The following is a 6,000-nucleotide window of genomic DNA, read 5'->3' on the forward strand; positions in this document are numbered from 1 at the left end:
AAAATATCTCTGTTTGTCTGCTTTAGTTGGCAGATAAGATATACAGCATTTGCCAACCTAGTGCCTTCCAGGTGTTTTGGACTACAATTTCCCTCTCCCCCAGCCAGCATGGCTATATTTATTTTACAAAATTTGTATGTCACCTAACCGTAAATAAATGGTTTGCCATTAATTTAACCAGTAATGCTAATCATCTTCTTATTCTCCTCCTCCTTCTTCTATCACTCATAGCCGAGTAAGATTTGTCTTCCATAAACACAGTTTTAAAAGTGAGTCTGTAAATGACTGGACGCCAATTCTGGATCCACACATTCTTTCACAGTGAGGACATAGGTTTCTGGGCCGGAGTTGATCACGGGGTGTGGATTTGCCAAGTGTGCCTTCCTCTTAGCACGTTTTTCCCTTGCGTCCTGAGTTCGAGCGTCTTCAAAGCCCATGACACCTTTGGTAAAGGCTGTTCTCCAATTGGAGTGCTCACAGGCAAGTGTTTCCCAGTTGTCGGTGTTTATGCTACATTCTTTTAGATTTGCTTTGAGAGAGTCTTTGAACCTCTTTTGTTGACCACCAGCAATACGCTTTCCATTTTTAAGTTCGGAAGAGAGTAGTTGCTTTGGAAGCTAATAGAATTATGCTGCCACCAACCTACATAGTTGTTGTAAATGGTAGCTGTACTTCTTTTGCATACCCTTAAGCTCTAATTCAGGCATGGGGAAACTCCTGGTAGGAGTCCTCAGTTGGCCCTTGAAGACATTGTTCCCAAGCCATGCCCACCTGCCCCACACTTGGCACCATATGACGTCAGTTGTGGGATGGACAAAGCCAAGGCAGCAAAGGAGTAACCTGGAGGCCTCAAGTGTTCACTCAACTGTGAGCTGCACTCGGATTGGCTCCACTCAGGAGCTCCAGAATCCTGCCGTATGTGCCAAATGCGAGTCCACATAGTTCACCTCCAATCGGGAGCTTTTCAGCTCTAGTCACAAGCAATGCAGCTGGGATTGTCTCCTGTCACCAGCATTTTGCCTCCTTTGTAGGCTAGCTTCTATTGAAGTCATTCTGCAAATGCTTGCTTTGAGTTAAAATTGCGCAAACAAAGGAACGTTTTTTCCTTTGCTTGAGCATCTTGAATTTAATTAGTGTCTAATTGAACTGCCACCAACTATGCTTTTTGCACTTCATTGCCATGTAACAGACAGTGCCTTTTAATTTTTCATTTCTATATACTCATTTGTATATATATATCAACCAAATGAAGATCATGCTGTGCATCTGGTGAAGTGGACTCTAGATTCACAAAAGCTTGTGCCATAATTAAATGTGTTCGTCTTTTAAGATTCGGCAAGATTCTTTGTTGCTCTAGTCACTAGGGATGGAGAAGAAATTCAGTTCAGTAAATTTATCAAATTTGCACTTTTCAAAAGAGAACAGAAACACAACCATCCTTCATACTTATCTTAATTTCACAATGCAGTTCCTCAACTACTGTTTACAAAAATGCATATGTTAGGGGAAAGTATGCCTAAAAATGAAGATGCTGGTGAAAATAACATACAGAAACTCATGATATCAGGGAAAATTGCATGCAAAAATGTGTGTTAATCAAAGCTGCATATAAAAATGTGTTTGTTAGGAGAAAAATCTCTTGAAAATGCTGCACAATTTTCATGAGAACTGAACTTAAGGGGAAAATGAGAAAGAGGATGGAAACTGACAGATCCTTTCATCTTTAGCTGCTACATAAGTATCTGTCACATATTTATTCCACCCAAATTGTGGAAAATACACAAAAGATGTACATTGATTTACATCTTTAATTAGCTACGTTTCTCTGCTCTGCTGAAAAGTGTGAGTCTTCGTAAATGGAGCACTTTTTTAAAAAAAGTCCAACAGTAGCAACCTGTACTTGACAAGAAAAAGCACTTTTACCTATTTCCCCATTGGTGGGCCAAATTATATGGGGCACTAAATATAGAGGTCTCATACACCCCAGGTAGTGTGGTTGCTGACCTTGAGCCAGACATCCTGGAGAGTGAAGTCAAATGGGCCGTAGAAAGCCTTGCTAACAACAAGGCCAGTGGAAGTGATGATATTCCAGCTGAACTATTTAAAATCCTAAAAGATGATGCTGTTAAGGTGCTACACTCAATATGCCAACAAGTTTGGAAAACTCAGCAGTGGCCAGAGGATTGGAGAAGATCAGTTTACATCCCAATCCCAAAGAAGGGCAGTGCCAAAGAATGCTCTAACTACCGCACAATTGCACTCATTTCACACGCTAGCAAGGTTATGCTTAAAATTCTACAAGGCAGGCTTAAGCAGTACGTGGACCGAGAACTCCCAGAAGTGCAAGCTGGATTTCAAAGGGGCAGAGGAACCAGAGACCAAATTGCAAACATGTGCTGGATTATGGAGAAAGCTAGAGAGTTCCAGAAAAACATCTACTTCTGCTTCATTGACTACGCAAAAGCATTTGACTGTGTCGACCACAGCAAACTATGGAAAGTTCTTAAAGAAATGGGAGTGCCGGATCACCTCATCTGTCTCCTGAGAAATCTCTATTTGGGACAAGAAGCTACAGTTAGAACTGGATATGGAATAACTGATTGGTTCAAAATTGGGAAAGGAGTACGACAAGGCTGTATATTGTCTCCCTGCTTATTTAACTTATATGCAGAATTCATCATGCGAAAGGCTGGGCTGGATGAATCCCAAACCGGAATTAAGATTGCCGGAAAAAATATCAACAACCTCAGATATGCTGATGATACAACCTTGATGGCAGAAAGTGAGGAGGAATTGAAGAACCTTTTAATGAGGGTGAAAGAGGAAAGCGCAAAATATGGTCTGAAGCTCAATATCAAAAAAACTAAGATCATGGCCACTGGTCCCATCACCTCCTGGCAAATAGAAGGGGAAGAAATGGAGGCAGTGAGAGATTTCACTTTCTTGGGTTCCATGATCACTGCAGATGGTGACAGCAGTCACGAAATTAGAAGACGCCTGCTTCTTGGGAGAAAAGCAATGACAAACCTAGACAGCATCTTAAAAAGCAAATACATCACCTTGCCAACAAAGGTCCGTATAGTTAAAGCTATGGTTTTCCCAGTAGTAATGTACGGAAGTGAGAGCTGGACCATCAAGAAGGCTGATCGCCGAAGAATTGATGCTTTTGAATTATGGTGCTGGCGGAAACTCTTGAGAGTCCCATGGACTGCAAGAAGATCAAACCTATCCATTCTCAAGGAAATCGGCCCTGAGTGCTCACTAGAAGGACAGATCCTGAAGTTGAGGCTCCAGTACTTTGGCCACCTCATGAGAAGAGAAGACTCCCTGGAAAAGACCCTGATGTTGGGAAAGATGGAGGGCACAAGGAGAAGGGGACGACAAAGGATGAGATGGTTGGACAGTATTCTCGAAGCTACTAACATGAGTTTGGCCAAACTGCGGGAGGCAGTGAAGGATAGGCGTGCCTGGCGTGCTCTGGTCCATGGGGTCACGAAGAGTCGGACACGACTGAACGACTGAACAACAAAAAATACTTTGAATGCTTCCAGATTTAGGGCCTTTTGTGCTTCCTAATCAATCCCTTTATGTCCATGTGTTGCATCTGCAAGCACATTGGGAAATCTGCACTATTGGGCTCCTTCCACATGTCCCCCAACACGTTCTGGCTACACAAAGAGCATGATTCTCTTCCCATTTTCTCACAGGCCCTTGTTGTTGTTGTTTAATCGTTTAGTCGTGTCCGACTCTTCGTGACCCCATGGACCAGAGCACGCCAGGCACTCCTGTCTTCCACTGCCTCCCGCAGTTTGGTCTTTAATGGTTGCTTGCATCTATCTGGAATTGTTCTCTTCCCTCAATACAAGACAGAAGTTTATGCAGAGTGAACAGCTTCCTTTTCTCCACTTCAAATGTTCTCCCGGCCTGAGGCTGTTCTGTGGTTCTACCACAGGGGGGCAATATGACCAACTATTCAACATTTTCTATGGCAAGCAGCACCAACAAGAATAAATGTGCATATGCAGGCAGTTTTGGCATCAGGAATGGTACAGTTGAGGGCATTATGTAAAGTGGAACATGGACCCCCTTACTCTTTCCTGGGACTTCTCAGGCAATCATTCCAAAATATTCTTTCTCAATGGGACTTTGAATGCTGCTGTGTGGAGTGCTCCTTTTCAGAGTGCCAGCATGCCTTTTATCATTCCATCCTCCGCCCCCCATTTTCTACCATCCCCTCCAAAAGCCAGTCAACATTCTGTCACCAGTGAACATGCTCAGTTCTTACAGACTCAGAGCTCCTGGCTTTATCTATTCCAAAATGTTTCATTAATATGCTATACTGCCTCCAAAGGAACTTAGAGCAGTAATTCAGCAATGCTGGAAAATCAGCCTGAGTGCTTGATGAGTCTGGGTTTCCTACTTTCGAGTTCTATACTCCAGCCAAGGAGTGGGGAACCTGTGTCCTTCCAAATATTGGTCCCCAACTCTCGTTAACCACGAAGCAGCATGGCCAATGGTCCACAATAACGGAAGTTGAGGTGCAGCAATATCTGCAGGGCCACAGGTTAGTCCGGTCCCTGGTGTAGGCACTGGGGTTCAGTGGCTCTGAATAGAGGTTGTTGTTGTTGTTTGTTTGTTTGTTGTTGTTGTTTTCAACCCATTATTTTGTGTTTGGAGTTACAGGGAAAGGAAAATAGGTGGTACTTACCTCCCTCCCTTTTACTACTGGGAGTCTTTGCTGGATAAAAACCCCTTCCATTAACAGAAGAAACCCTGGACCCAAGCAATTTTCTCCCCCTGTTTAATCTTCTCTCTATTGTCTCCCAGCTTGTAAGCTCTTCAGGGACAGAAGCATGCATTCGCCTTATTACTCCGTAAAGTTCCGTGCATGTGAAACACGTAATATCCTTTGGCCACAAAAAAATGAATTCTACTACACTATGTCTGGTGTATTCAAAATGGCTCACAAAATAAAAGAGATGAAATACACTGCAATATAACCTGAAATTAGAAGCAACAATATTAAAACACGTTAAAAGTAGAGCACATGTTTGTTTGTTTTTCTTATTAATCCAATTCAGAGATCTTTGCACATTTCTCTGTCGGCACATGCGTACTATTGTGCGTGAGGATCTCCTGTCAGATAAATGGCTGGTGCGGTCAGCTTTGCCAACAGCTATCACCGGTTGAAGCATTAGAAAGAATGGATTCGCATGAGGCCTCCACCCCAATAATCTCAGTTTGGGAACAACATGTCAACCCTTTTTGCTTGATGTTGGACATATGGGCAAAACAATCCAATGCATATGCCCCTCACTGTGCTGGATTAAATAGCAATGTCCCCCCCCCAGCCTCCCCTAGCTGCCAAACAAAGCCAGCAGAGGGTCCCAAAATGGCAGGGTGGGGCTGGGTGCTGAGCTAGTTTCACTGCCATCATATTCTAGTGTTGGGCCCAATCTGGGCCAAGCCATCCTGCACCTTTTGTTTCCACCATGTACACCTGGGCTGTGGATGCAATGCTAGCCCCACCAGTGGGAAGTTCTCTTAGAATGGTGCCCACCTGATAGGCTACAGAACTGAGTTCTGGCAAGTTCCAGCTGGGGAAAAGCCTTGGGGACACCTATGTTCAACCATTTGTGAAGAGGCATGTAGGGCAGAAGGAAGATTCACGGTGGAAGCCTCCTTCTCTGTGTTGATGGGCCTTCCTTCACCAGAAGCTTATGTGTCACTATTTATGCTTCAGTTCAGAATGGTTCCCTTCCCCAGAGTATAAATAGATTTACCATAGTTGGTATGAGCAGTTGCTGCAATATTGGTCCAAGAAAATAAAATAAAAGGAAACTGATACAACTTGGAGAAACAGATCTAATAATAGACATAAATTTATGGGGTAAGAACCTTTGGCTGCAGATGTCAACATGCCTGCATTGGCACTTCTTATGCTAAAATTATAGATGTCAGCTTTATGATCAATGAAGCAGAGGGCATCTACACAATCTA

Source organism: Lacerta agilis, chromosome 3, assembly GCF_009819535.1.
Source record: "Lacerta agilis isolate rLacAgi1 chromosome 3, rLacAgi1.pri, whole genome shotgun sequence".
NCBI lineage: Eukaryota > Metazoa > Chordata > Lepidosauria > Squamata > Lacertidae > Lacerta > Lacerta agilis.